The sequence below is a fragment of the Aquarana catesbeiana genome, linkage group LG04 (assembly GCF_042186555.1).
Source record: "Aquarana catesbeiana isolate 2022-GZ linkage group LG04, ASM4218655v1, whole genome shotgun sequence".
Lineage (NCBI taxonomy): Eukaryota > Metazoa > Chordata > Amphibia > Anura > Ranidae > Aquarana > Aquarana catesbeiana.
The window spans coordinates 69,242,335-69,257,105 of record NC_133327.1 but is presented as its reverse complement, the minus strand read 5'-3'; the positions used below and the strand labels follow the sequence as shown (position 1 = coordinate 69,257,105).

Below are 14,771 nucleotides of genomic sequence, written 5' to 3'. Positions count from 1 at the left end.
TGCTTTGAACATTTAGTTGTAATATCAATGATTGACCATTTTTCATTCATATCCTCGCAGATGTAGAACTGTCATGTAAAATTCAAAATCGTTTTCAGGTTTATTATTTATTTTTCCCAACTGTCATTTAGATATTTTAGAACTGGAATAATATCTTCATGACCTTTTCATTTTTGTTTTAGAGACATGCCTGGCTGCTTCGTTCCTGGGAGCAAGAGCAGATGAGGAAAGGACAAATTAAATGTCGCTTTACACATATTTCCTACAGGCCTGGCTTTTGATAATAACACTAGACTGTGACAACAATGACAAGACCTGTAAGCAGATAATGATAAATAAGACTTGGCTTGTACAGTGCATGTTCAAAACCTTTTACATCGGAATGATATCTGTGTCGCAGATCAAAACATTTCTTGAACGAGAATGCCATGCCAGCATTGAAAATGAATGTGGCGAATGTAAAGGAGTATGGCAGTGCAAAAAGAAGACAGGTAGAAATTGTATCTACATTGATAACTTTGAACATTACTGGCAGCTCACCCGCTACAAAGGTTAACACTGTGTTTCATACCTCTGAGGTGGTGTGGTGATACCACAGCAATGGATAACATAGACATAGCTCCCAAATGTCCCCAATTTCGGGGACTGTCCCTGATTTGGAGGGTCTGTCCCTGATTTGGAGCAATGTCCCTCTGTCCCTCTTTCCGCCTCACTTGTCCCTCATTTTGGTCTGATCTATATAGTTATATATAAAATGCACTTTTTAGCTTTCAAAAAATGTTTCCCAGTGCTAAACCTTTCATTCAATTTTTAAACAGCAGCATTTGTAAATGCCAAAAGCCAATATGAAGGAATAGTAGTGGTTAAAAAAAAAAAGCACTTGTGGGTTTAGCTAATCTATTTTGGGGGTTAATTCTCCTTTAAGGGGGCGTGGAAGGGAGCATGTCCTATGCCTACATACTTTTGCTAGTAGGTGTCCCTCATTTCCGTCTCAAAAAGTTGGGAGGTATGCATAGATATTCAATATTTTTAAGAGTTCACTACCTGAATTGGAGGATAAGGTTGAAATAAAAGATCAAAGAGTCTCCATGAAATGCACACACAAAAAAATGATCAAAAAAACTTCATTTACACTGTACATATAAGCAGCGAGTATTTTATGGGGCAGGTACACAATTAAATTGAGTACAAGGTATAGCATGCAATCAAATAAAACAGGTTTTCATAAAGCCAATTAATTACAGTAAATCTTTTTCTTTGCAATGCAGCATTGCAAACTCCCACACCCCCCATTCCCCAAAGAATTCTCACAATGCATATTCTCCCAATCGATATCTTGGAGCCCTTCAACACTGACCAATCTGTTGGTGGGTCACCCAATCCAGATCCAGTTGGGCAACTCCACGGCTTGGCTTATGTCTTCCATCCATAAAGAACAAGCTGTCTTGTTGTGGCAAAGGAAGTTGAGCTCATCTTTACTTGATGGAACAACATGCTCCAGTTCTCTCTGCTATGTGCATCTTCAACATGGAAAATTGGCAAGCAGACTTTCCCAACTGACAGCAAGTAGACACAGGAGAATGGTCTCTAAACCAGGAGGTATTCCAGGATCTGTGTCTCAGTTGTATATGGATCTCCTAGCATCCAAGTTCAACAACAAACTGGACAGCTTTGTCTCCGTGACCATTGTCCTAGCGTTCTTGTGCCAAGTGCCAGTTCACCTGAAGGGGATTTCTCTACATTGGATGTGGTATCTGCTGTAAGGATGTATGTCTCATCTTCAACCTCTATGAGAAAAGTAGATTCCCTGTTTGTCATTCTGCATGGGCTCAGCACGGGCACCCCTGCTTATAGATCCACCATTTCCAGGTAAGTAAATAAAAAAAGTTTATAGTTAGGGTTTACATACCCTTTAAGAATAGGGTTCCAGCCTTTCCTGTGAAAGATCCCTCCACTAGGGCTGTGAGAGTTTCCTGGCCATTTTGACATCAGACCACAGTTTACCAGGTTTGTAAGGCTGCTACCTGATCTTCTGTTCACATATTCTTTAAGTATTACCAGGTGGACATTTAAGCCTTCTTTTACGTAAGCTTTGGAAGTACAGTTTTACAGGAAGCTGAATGCATTCCCTTTTTCTTGTTCGTCTTGTTAGCCTGCGTGGCTGTGCTTTTCACCACCACTTGTCTTTTCACCAAGTAGATGAACTACTTTTGGATGTCCAAGTTCAAAAACCCTGTGGCTCTCAATTGACAAGAGAAAAATAAGTATTTTTGTACTCACTGTAATAAAATAAAGCATTGAGTGTCCACATCAGAAGATGTCCCCTTTATTCCCGTATCAACTCATAATTTATATTTTTCTCGAACTTTCAGTCTCTTTTCAGTCTCTGTCTCCACTGTGAAGAAGAGGGCGATTATCCACAGTGGAGAAAGAGAGCAATACAATTCTTACAGGTAGCAAACACTTCTCTACTATACAAAAAAAGACATTTTGGTTTGGTAACACTTAAACTGAATAATACACAATTTTCATTATATGCTTGGAAAGGATAATGATACCAGCACAATGATGTTTTGAGTCCAACCTCTGCACCAAGGTATTGCCTTCAAATTTAACATGTGATCATTTGGCATTACTATTTATTAGTTTATTATTTATTGTTCTACTATAAAAATAAATGGACTTACGATCTATGACTTTCCCTTGCATTGGGTTTGCCGTCTCTGAGCACAATCTGCAGTAAACCTGCACTGTTTAACAATAATCCATAATATAAATAGGCAAACGCCAAACAAAAGGGGGATATAATTACTCATCCACTGACTCTCCTCATGAATGGTGTGGGTTTATATACCTCAAAGCCAATAACAAAACTTAAACCAGTAAGTGAAGAACGAACTGGCAAGAAAGGTATTAAATACTACCCATGTGGTGTGACTTATAGTGATTGAAAACCCTTATACCGGTATATACCCAGTGATGTGCCTGGCCTCAGGGGATACAAAAAGGTGAAACAAATTCTCCTACATAAGTTGTGCCTGTTTATCTGCAACCGTCTTTCCCCTACATCCATTTATAGTACAGAATTTACACAGGATCTCTCAGCTCTGAAAAGCAGGGGGCAGAGAGCTGAAGTTACAGTCACTGAGGAGCGCTCTGATAGCTGATTGGAGGAAAAGGACACACACCCCTTCGCACAGCACACTAGAACAGAGCTGTGTTTGTCAATCACAGACTGCGCCCTCCCCTGTCACCTTTTTCCTCTTAGTGTCAGGGAACCTTGTTAGAAGTGATTCATGCTGATAGCAGAGGAATGAAGCAGCAGATAGAAAAGACACTTGGTGCTCTTAATTGAGACAAGTACACACTATAGAGGGATATGCTTTGTTCATATTTCATGTCTAACGTTTACAACCACAAATAATCTAAAGCTTTATTGTTTACTCTTTAACAATACCGCGTCTGTTTTTTTCGACCCTGTAGTATAGGTGCAATCTCTGAACACAACTGGCAGTGTGTTTGCAGTATCTGAACACAGCCAGCAGTGAGTATGCAGCCTCTGAGCACACTCTCAAGTGTGTTTGCAGTCTCAATACACACCCTGCAATGTGTCTGCAGTTTCTGAGCAAAGTCCCTGTGCACAGGACACAGTGTGGCTGCCCTTTCTGAGTGCACCTCACAATGCACCTGCATTCTTATCCATGCTCCATATAGTATCCACAGTCTCTGACCATGCTCTGTAGTGTGGCTGCAATCTTGAAGCACAATTTGCAGTGTGTCTGCACTCTTTGACCATGCCCTATATAGCAGATACAGTTGCTGAGCAATCCTTTGTGTATATGAGCAGCCCCCTCCATAACATCTCAGTGAGTAGACAGTGCTAAAAAAAGAAATAGCTGAAGCCCCAGCTTGTTAGCTGTTCACAGGTTTAAAAAAAATGATGCAGTGACGCAGGGATGGATAGATGGTAAATAACAGTTTCTGGCTCATGTAAAGAGGACCCTATCACTAAGCCGGTAGGTAAGACGAAATGCATAAGGGTGTGTGGTTTGGTGGATACATGTAGGCTGAGGCAGCTTCATATCATTTATTCACCTGGGCTGGTTGGGAGTAGCCGCAATCCTTTCCTCTTTACATTTACTAGCCCTCTGGATTGGTATCAGTACAAGCCTGCCCCCCCCCCATGTTCTGGGATTTGGCGGTACATTTTTACCTCTACTTTAAATGGTGCCAAAAGCATAGCTCCCAACTGTCCCTGATTTTGAGGGTCTGTCCCTGATTTGGAGCAATGTCCCTCATTCCTCCTCATTTGTCCCTCATTTTGGTCTGATCTATATAGTTGTATATAAAATGCACTTTTTATCTATCAAAAAGTTTTTTTTCAGCGCTAAACCATTCATCTGATTTCTAAATTGCTGCATTTGTAAATTCCAAAAGCCAATATAAAGGAATAGTAGTGGTAAAAAAAGGACTTTTGGGTTTAACCAATCTTGTTTTTTTGTACAATGCTCCTTTAAGGGGGCGTGGCAAGGGGTGCGTCCTATGCCTGCATACTTTTGCGGATAGGTGTCCCTCGTTCCCATCTCAAAAAATTGGGAAGTATGCCAAAAGCAATATAACAGGTCGCAGTGTCTGACTCATATTTGTTATGTGAATGACCCTCACAAGTGGTAATTACAGCTTGAACAATTTAGGATGCAAGAAGCAGTCTGAATTATGCAGATAACTACATTAAAATGCACTCCAATTGAAGTTCTTCCTCCGTGAAGTGCTGTGAATGATTCTTGTCACTTGTGACATTGAGGTGGAAGTTTCCAACATCCCATTCAGAAACCACCAACCATCTGACCACACGTGAACGCAGCATATGGCTGCAAAGAAAGCAGCAGGAATAGTGTAAGTAATAATAATATTGGATATTATTTCCTGTATAGGGAAAAAATGACTTTACTTCTCTCCCCCGAAGCACCTTTATCAGCTTAGAGGAGAAGTAACAGAAGAGAAATCTGCAAAATTGTTTTTTTTTTTTTTTTTTTTTTTTTTTTTTATATATATAGCCAATATATAGGTTTTACAATTTATATATAGGTTTTACAGGTATGAATGCATACACAGTTTTTCCTAGCAATTTTATGGGGAGCGCAAAAAAGGTTTGGTTCTGCTTAAAGAATAAACTGCTTAGCAATCAGCAACTACAGAGACAATAAACATCTTGGTCAGTAGCATGTAATACACAGTTCATTTTTCAGAGTAATGAGGTCAAGAGAATGCAATGTAATACACAATGCATGAAGTAAATGGGTCAGGTATATGAATAACATAGAATATAAAGCCTTAGTCAGCAGTGATAGGAAAAAAGCTCTAGCTTCAATTGCCTGTGGGAAGAAAAACACCCCGCCATCAATAGTCATTGGGAGGAAAAACAACCAAACATCAGTGGAGAGTAGGATTAAGAATACCCCGCCATTGGTGGGTAGTGGGAGAAAAAACAGCCCAGCATCGGTGGAGAGTAGGAGGAAGAATACCCCACCATTGGTGGGTAGTGGGAGAAAAAAACACCCCAGCATCGGTGGAGAGTAGGAGGCAGAATACCCCACCATTGGTGGGTACTGGGAGAAAAAACACCCCAGCATCAGTGGAGAGTAGGAGGAAGAATACCCCACCATTGGTGGCTAGTGGGAGAAAAAACACCCCAGCATCGGTGGAGAGTAGGAGGCAGAATACCCCACCATTGGTGGTTAGTGGGAGAAAAAACACCCCAGCATCAGTGGAGAGTAGGAGGCAGAATACCCCACCATTGGTGGTCAGTGGGAAGAAAAATAACCCAGCATCAATAGTCAGTGGGCGGAAAAAACACTCCAGTACCTGTGGTCCTTTGGGGGAAAAAATGACTCAGGCCTGCTGGTTTGTCGTAGAAAAAAATCTGGTATCAGTAAGGAGTAGGAAAAACACCCCAGCATTGGTAGTTCATGTCAGGAAAAACCCAGCATTAGTAATACCACCCCCCCAATCCCCCAGCATCGATAGCCATGAGGAGGGAAAACACCCCGGCATCAGTGGACAGTAGGAGGAAGAATACGTTAGCATCGGTAGCCCCTGAATGAAAAAACATCCCTGCATCGGTAGTCATTGAGAGGAAAAACACCCCAGTACCAGTAGCCACTCATAATTGGCAGTCTGTGTTAAGAAAAACCCAGCAACAGTAATAAGTGGTTGAAAAAACACCCAGGAATTGGTGGACAATGGGATTAAAAACACCTCAGCACTATTTATTCGTGAGAAGAAAAACCCCTGCATCAGTAACAATTGGTAGAAAAAAAACACGCTAGCATCAACAGTCAGGGTGAGGGAAAACACCTGTTTTAGTGGTCAATATGAGCTAGTACTCCCCAGCTTTAGTGGTCAGTGGAAGAAAAAATACCCCGGCATCTGTAGTCAGTGGGAGGAAGAATATCAGGTATTAGTTATAAGTGAAAAGAAGAATACCTGGCATCGGCATTCAGTGGGAAGAAGAACACTCTATAAATGGTGGTAAGTAGAACGTGGAATACCCAAGCATCAGTGGTTAGTGAAAGGAAAAATACTCCGGCATATGTAGTCAGTGGGGGAAGAATACCTTGGCATCAGTGGTCAGTGGAGGGCAGAATACCCTGGAATTGGTGGTAAGTAGAAGGAAGAATACCCGGTATCGGTGGTTAGTGGGAGGAAGAATGCTCTGGCATCTATAGTCAGTGGGAGGAAAATACCCTGGAATTGTGGTCAATGGGAGGAAGAATGCTCTGAAATTGGTGGCTAGTGGAAGAATACCCAAGCATGGGGGTCAGTGGGAGGAAGAATAACCCAGGATTGTGGTCAGTGGAATACCCTGGCATGGTGGTCAATGGGAGGAAGAATACTCCGACATTGGTGGCCAGTGGAGGAATACCCCAGCATGGTGGTCAGTAAGAGGAAGAATGCCCTGGCATGGTGGTAAATGGAAGAAGAATTGAATACTCTGGGAACATGGTCAGTGGAAGGAAGAATACCCTGGCATCTGTAGTCAGTGGCAGGAAGAATACCCTGGCACCTGTAGTCAGTGGCAGGAAGAATACCCTGACATCGGTGGAAACTGGAAAGTAGGAGTAGGAATGCTCAGTATCAGTGGTTAGTGTGAAGAAGAAAACCCCAGCATTGGTGGTCAGTGGAAGAACTCCCCAGCATTGGTGGTCAGTGGAAGAACTTCCCAGCATTGGTGGTCAGTGGAAGAACTTCCCAGCATTGGTGGTCAGTGGAAGAACTCCCCAGCATTGGTGGTCAGTGGAAGAACTTCCCACCATTGGTGGTCAGTGGAAGAACTTCGCAGCATTGGTGGTCAGTGGAAGAACTCCCCAGCATTGGTGGTCAGTGGAAGAACTACCCAGCATTGGTGGTCAGTGGAAGAACACCCCACCATTGGTGGTCAGTGGAAGAACTCCCCAGCATTGGCGGTCAGTGGAAGAACTTACCAGCATTGGTGGTCAGTGGAAGAACTCCCCAGCATTGGTGGTCAGTGGAAGAACTTCCAAGCATTGGTGGTCAGTAGAAGAACTCCCGAGCAATGGTGATCAGTGGAAGCACTTCCCAGCATTGGTGGTCAGTGGAAGAACTCCCCAGCATTGGTGGTCAGTGGAAGAACTTCCCAGCATTAGTGGTCAGTGGAAGAACTCCCCAGCACTGGTGGTCAGTGGAAGAATACCCCACCATTGGTGGTCAGTGGAATAACTTCCCAGCATTGGTGGTCAGTGGAAGAACTTCCAATCATTGGTGGTCAGTGGAAGAACTCCCCAGCATTGGTGGTCAGTGGAAGAACTTCCAATCATTGGTAGTCAGTGGAAGAACTTCCAATCATTGGTGGTCAGTGGAAGAACTCCCCAGCATTGGTGGTCAGTGGAAGAACTTCCAATCATTGGTGGTCAGTGGAAGAACTCCCCAGCATTGGTGGTCAGTGGAAGAACCTCCTAGCATTGGTTGTCAGTGGGAGCAATCAGTGGTCTCCTGCTGCCCATGTATAATTAAAACGATTCCATAGCACACTCTTTAACACATCCACCACAAATTGACCATAGACTACCCAAACCCCCATGTTTCTTTCTAGTTCTCCAACACCAAACCTATTTAGGGAAAGTTTTTCCCACAATAAAGATGGTGGCACAGGCATCTACCTCACAAGCTCTCGCGAGGACAAGCGTGAACTACCTGTCACATACCGGAAGATACGTCAGCCGTGGTTGCGGTCACTTCCGGCAATAGTGGGGAGTGTGACAGCAAGAGGATGGGGTTGTGTTGGAAGCAGCAGCGGCGGTGACGATGGTGAGTGGCGGCGATATACGGCCCAGTGTAGGGGACTGAGCGGCACCGGGCGGTCCCCGGGGAGTGTAGGGAGGAGTTATATGGGGGCGGGGCGACGTCATGTGTGCCCTGATCTGGTTCTTTCTAGTCTGTCCTGGGTGTGTGCAGCCATAGAGAGGACCTGTCTGTCCCTGGCCTCAGTGTTGTGTCTATTCTTCTTCCTCAGTGGTGTATGGAGGGGAAAAGCTCTGATCAGAAGAGGAAACACAGTCAGTTGTTTGTCATCTATTAAAATCTGCATTCCTAATCCACACAGAGGCCCTTCTATGGCTCTCAGATCCTCCAAATCCCTTTGTTTTTGTTCCTGTTAGAGGGTGACTACATTCATCCAATGTAGAACGTAGTCACCCTCACTTGTTGGCTCCTGGGATGGGATATAGACTATTATGGGATGTGTAGTGTACATAGAGCCGTGTACATGGCTGACACTTACATGCACTAGATAGAGCTGCACCATTCTGGCTAAAATGAGAATCACGATTTTTTTTTTTTTTTGCTCAGAATAAAGATCACAATTCTCATGGCGTAACATCATCTTTCACATAAAAAAAAAAAAAAAAAAAATTTAATTCATTGAAGTGTATATTTTCCCAAAAAATTGCGTTTGAAAGACCGCTGCGCAAATACAGTGTGACATAAAATATTGCAACGATCATCATTTTATTCCCTAGGGTCTCTGCTAAATATATATATATCTATATATAGATATAGATATATAGATATATATCTCTATATGTTTGGGGGCTCCAAGTAATTTTCTAGCAAGAAATACAGATTTTAACTTTGTACTTTGTAAAAAAAAAAAAAAATAGTGTCGGGAAAAAGGTTTAGTCTTTAACCACTTCAGCCCCGAAAGATTTGGCTGCTCAATGACCAGGCCATTTTTTGTGATTTGGCACTGCGTAACTGACAATTGCGCAGTCGTGCGACGCTGTACTCAATGTAAGCTGTAATAAAATTTATGTCTTTCTTTTGGTGGTATTTGATCACCTCCTGTGGTTTTTATTTTTTGCGCTATAAACAAAAGAAGAGCGACAATTTTGAAAGAAAAAAAAAAAAAAAAAAACCTATATTTTTATTTTTGCTATAATATCCCACATTTTTTTTCAAAAAAAACTATTTTTTTCCTCAGTTTAGGCCGATATGTATTCTTCTACATATTTTTGGTAAAAAAAAAATCGCAATAAGCGTATATTGATTGGTTTGCGCAAAAGTTATAGTGTCTACAAAATAGGGGATAGTTTTATGGCATTTTTATTATTTATTTAATTTATTTATTTTTACTAGTAATGGCGGCGACCTGCGATTTTTTTTTTTTTTTTTTTTTTTTTATTGGGACTGCGATATTGCGGCGGGCGAATTGGACACTTTTGGCACATTTTTGGGACCATTGAAATTTATACAGCTATCACTGCTATAAAAATGCACTGATTACTGTATAAATGTCACTGGCAGGGAAGGGGTTAACACTAGGGGGCGATCAAAGGGGTTAAATGTGTTCCCTCTCTGTGTGTTCTAACTGTAGGGGGGATGGGACTGTCTAGGAGGAGAGAGAGAGATCGGTGTTCATACTTAGTATGAACACATGATCTGTCTCCTCTCCCCTGAAAGAACCGGGATTTGTATGTTTACACACACAGATCCCGGTTCTCGCTCTGTCACGAGCGATTGCGGATGCCCGGCGGTCATCGCGCCCACCGGGCACTCGCATTGGCTGCGCGCGCGCTCGCCCCTAGTGGCCCGAATGCGAAGCGACGTAAGGTAATGTTGTTTTACCCAGCCGAGCCAACCTGCCGCAGTAAAACTGTGGTGGCTGGTCAAAAAGCAGTTAAATGCTTAAACTGCCCTCATCTACACACCGAAGTTCATTCTTTTGATCTAAGAACAAAAAGAAGTCACAATGTTTATATATCTATATATCTATATCTCGATAGAGAGAGAGAGAGAGAGAGAGAGAGAGAGAGAAATATATAATCTACCAGCACGGACAATGTTGTGAAAATCTTGGCAGACTGCCCGTTTTGTTTTTTTCTTTCTTTTGACAGCTGAGTGAGCAGAGAACTCTCTACGCTTGTTACATGAATGAATCTGGACATTCTGCATAGAGATCGTGAGGGGGGTTGAATCGAGATCACGATTTTTTTTAACGATAAATCGTAGAGCTCTAACATGCACTGCTCCTTCCATACAAACAGAAGTGAAGGGAAAAGAAGAGATTTGAGAGCTCTGAGGACATTACATGGTGGCAGAAAAAAGCAGTATTAAAACAACTGAATGAAAAATAGATTTCAGGGCCATTAACCGCTTACCGAGCGTATAACTTACATATACGGTGGCAAGATTTCTCCACATACCTAGTATGTGATCCTGCACTTCCGAGTCTGGGACGCATGCGCGTCGCCAACGGCTCACACAGGATGACATCCTGCAATGGGCGCTACCCAGCAGCGCGGCTACTGTTATTTCGCATGCGCGATTTTCGATGCTATTATTGGCAATAATTTCCTTTGGGCAATGTGCCGAAAACACAATTTTTGGCCCATCCCTATATAATTGACTTTTTAATTAATATCATGAATATGAATTTGTAAACCCTTATCAGCACCTTTAGCGCAAGAAAAGAGATAAATGCATCCCTTTTAAATTCTATGTATGTCTGCACACTGGTCCATTGCAATTCTGTTGTGGTGTTTAAAATCTTGCTGCGTTTTTGGTCAGTTAACCACTTGATGACCAGTACATTTCTGTCATCATTTTGATGTTAAATACCGTTGTTATGGCAGCAGCTAGCTGCCGTATCCCCGGTATACTTTTGTACTGTGAGCGTTTTTTCTTTCAGATAAAAGTAATCCTAGTGGCGGAATCTCCACAAGATCACTTTTAGAGGCGGCGGGAGAGGTGCCCCCTCCCACTGCTTTTCGGAGGTCTCCGAGCTTTCTGGAACCATCGGTAAGGCCTGAGTAGATCCAACCCCTGAGGGGCCTAGACAGGAAGCCAAATGAGGGCAAGATACCCCCCATTTGGCTCTATGCCCTTGGATGACCGGAGTGACGTCTGACTTCACCTCCGCCTCTCGGGCTTAAAGGGATGTGTTTATTTATTAATTTTTGTTTAATGCAAAATGTGTTTTTTTTTTTTTTGCTTTTAAGGGTAAATGAGAAATTTGGGGTCTTTTTGACCCCAGATCTCTCAATAAAGATGTGCTTATTTTTTTTACAAGGGATGTTTATATTCCTTGTAAAAGGAATAAAAGTGATAAATTTAAAAAAATTAAAGGGACAGTGTAAAAATTAAAAGTAAAATAAATAAGAAAAAAAAGCCTTGTATTCATTGAAAACAATGCAAAACATCTATTTAGTTTTTCTTATTGTTTGTATGGTATTGCTTATTTTGCAGACATGGAAACAAATGGTTTGGTTGCTTTGTGATTAATTCCAGGATTCCTTCAATGGCTGTCCAATGACACAGCATGAGTTATAACACTTTTCTTCTGGTAAAGTTGATGAATCAGTGTTAGGAAGTATGACATAGTTGTGGTATGTGCTCTGTTCTACCCTAACAGGTTGCCACACACAGCTGTAAGTGCTTTGCCTGAGAAATTTGTTTTTAAAGAGGAACTTAACCCCAATCCTATACATTAAAAGGAAGGAAAAAAAAGCTCTATTAAAAACGTTAATACATTTAATAATGGTTGTAAGAATAATGGACAATTTAATAGTTGTAAAAACCATGGCTTTCTACACAGGCTAATGTTACCTTGTATTGCGGCCAACTTTGTGAGAGCCTCTTCTGTCTCGAGTCGCCATCTTCACTAACCTTTTTCACACTTGTGTTATTTGAAATGCGTCAGCACTCAGATTTCCATGTTATCTTATTTAGTCTAAATACTAAAGTTACTATGAATGACAGTAGCCAGCAGAAAAGAAACATTGTATAGTTCAAACATTTTAATATGTAGCTAGGTATGCATTTTGATATTATATATCCAAGTGTTTAATTATTGGTGACCACAGGTAGTATGTTACTTCTTCAACACTAAATAGTTTTCTCCACCCTTTCTAGATGTGTAGATAACCACTTACCAGATCCATTGACCCGTAGAAAGACAGAGGTGTCAGGTCTTGCTTGTGTATGACCCTCCTCTGGTATACTGTTCACACACCCCTGCACCCACTACATGTGGACTTCCCTGGGATTCCGATAGCTCCTGCACTCACCTAGTCCTTTGAATTCTAGGCTGTAGGCCCTGGACGTGGTGTGGCAGGGAGACAGTGGGGTGGCACTCAGGGCCAGTAGTTTGAAAGATGAAACTACAGGGACAGCCTCCTCGAGAAAGGTATTTAGCAGGAAGACAATAGAAATGCAGTTTGTCTAAGTCGGTGGTCTCCAAACTGTCTCACGTGGGCCAGTCGTGACCCATTGCTTACCTTTATCCGGCCCTTGGGGCACTGTTCCTCCTTCTGATGTGAGGCACTATTCCTTCTACTATCACCAATGATGAGGCACCATTCCTCCCACTGACACCAACATTGGGGCACTAGTCCTTCTGTGGACGCCAATGATTGGGCACTATTTTTTTTGTGGACGCCAATGATTGGGCACTATTTTTTCTGTGGACGCCAATGATTGGGCACTATTTTTTCTGTGGACGCCAATGATTGGGCACTATTTTTTCTGTGGACGCCAATGATTGGGCACTATTTCTTCTGTGGACGCCAATGATTGGGCACTATTTTTTCTGTGGACGCCAATGATTGGGCACTATTTTTTCTGTGGACGCCAATGATTGGGCACTAGTTCTTCCGTGGACGCCAATGATTGGGCACTAGTTCTTCCGTGGACGCCAATGATTGGGCACTATTTCTTCCATGGACGCCAATGATTGGGCACTAGTTCTTCCGTGGACGCCAATGATTGGGCACTAGTTCTTCCGTGGACGCCAGTGATTGGGCACTATTTCTTCCGTGGACGCCAATGATTGGGCACTAGTTCTTCCGTGGACGCCAATGATTGCCTGCAATGCGCTTCTGCAGCAACGCTACACGGGCGGTACTAACCCCTTCTTCAGCCACTAGCAGGGGTTAAAAGCGACTCGCTACCGGTTGAAAATGCACAGCTAAAACGATGGTAATGCACCACTAAAACTAGCAGGCTTTACGGCTTTACATTTTCACCGCCCCAGTGTGAAAGTATCCTAAAGTTTGAACAGCAGTAAACCGTCCCTTTTTGTTTAGAAAGTTTGGAGACCTCTGCTGTAGCTATCATTTATTTCATTTTGGATAAATCAGAGAAGGGTAAGAACCTCTGTCGGTATAATTGTTGTATTTGCTCCCATGGGGGAGATTTACCCTCATATCAGGACAGGAAGCGGGAAATATATCCAACAGGGCCACAAAAACATAATTTTTAGAAACACAGGTTAGAACTTCTTACACAAAGGGAAAGAAATTATCCCCCATGGGGGGCGCAGACAAATTAAATTATCTGATAGGAATATTAAGGTTCCCCCTCTTTATTTAAAAATATTCATTTTGCCTGTTAAGCTGGCCATAAATGGATTATAATACGGCCCATTCAGCAATGACTGGTCGAGTTTCTGTACCCAAACAAAAAAATTTTAGCTTTTCTTCTTTTTTTGACAAATTTTCTTAGTTTCTGTTATGAAATTTTGTAAATAAGTAATTTTTCTCCTTCACCAATGTGCGCTGATGAGGTGGCACTGATGAGGAGGCACTAATATGCAGCATTGATCGATACTGATAGTGGCACTGGTGGGCATCGCAGATGGGGCTGCACTGATAATCAATGCACTGATTATCAGTGCAGATCCCCTGTGTCAAGAGAGCCGCTTATCGGCTCCCCTCTACTCCTGCTCTGTCAGTGCAAGGATAGGAATGCTGATAACCGGCACTTCCTATTTACACTGTGATCAGCTGTGCTTGGACACAGCTGATCAATTGGTAAAGAGCCTATGTGCTGGTTCGAATCCCAACCACGTCACTACCTGCTTAGAGTTTGCATGTTCTCCCTGTGCCTGCGTGGGTTTCCTCCGGGTACTCTGGTTTCCTCCCACACTCCAAAGACATGCTGGTAGGTTAATTGGATCCTGTCTAAAATTGTCCCTAGTATGTGTGAATGCGAGTTAGGGACCTTAGATTGTAAGCTCCTTGAGGGTAGGGACTGATGTGAATGTACAATGTATATGTAAAGCGCTGCGTAAATTGACGGCGCTATATAAGTACCTGAAATAATAAATAATATGTGATAGGCTCTTTACCGGGGGCGAGCACAGGCAGCTTGTTCTGAAGGACATTATATGTCGTCCAGTCAAAACAATGGAACCCCCGCCCGGCTGCCATTCTGCTATAGACCGAGCGGGAAGGTGTTAAAAACCTTTCTGTTTT

General features: G+C 42.5%; 1 protein-coding gene across 2 annotated transcripts in view; it reads left to right on the top strand.

Annotated features, from left to right (window-relative positions):
- The first annotated feature begins 8,211 nt into the window (after nt 1-8,211).
- UBXN2A (UBX domain protein 2A) overlaps nt 8,212-14,771 on the top strand; it is a 49,408-nt gene continuing 42,848 nt past the window's right edge. The window contains exon 1 of one of the 2 annotated variants that reach the window (XM_073625321.1): nt 8,212-8,328. The gene's annotated coding sequence lies outside the window, so the exon portion shown is untranslated. The remainder of the gene's footprint in view (nt 8,329-14,771) is intronic. The other variant, XM_073625322.1, reaches the window with a different exon arrangement.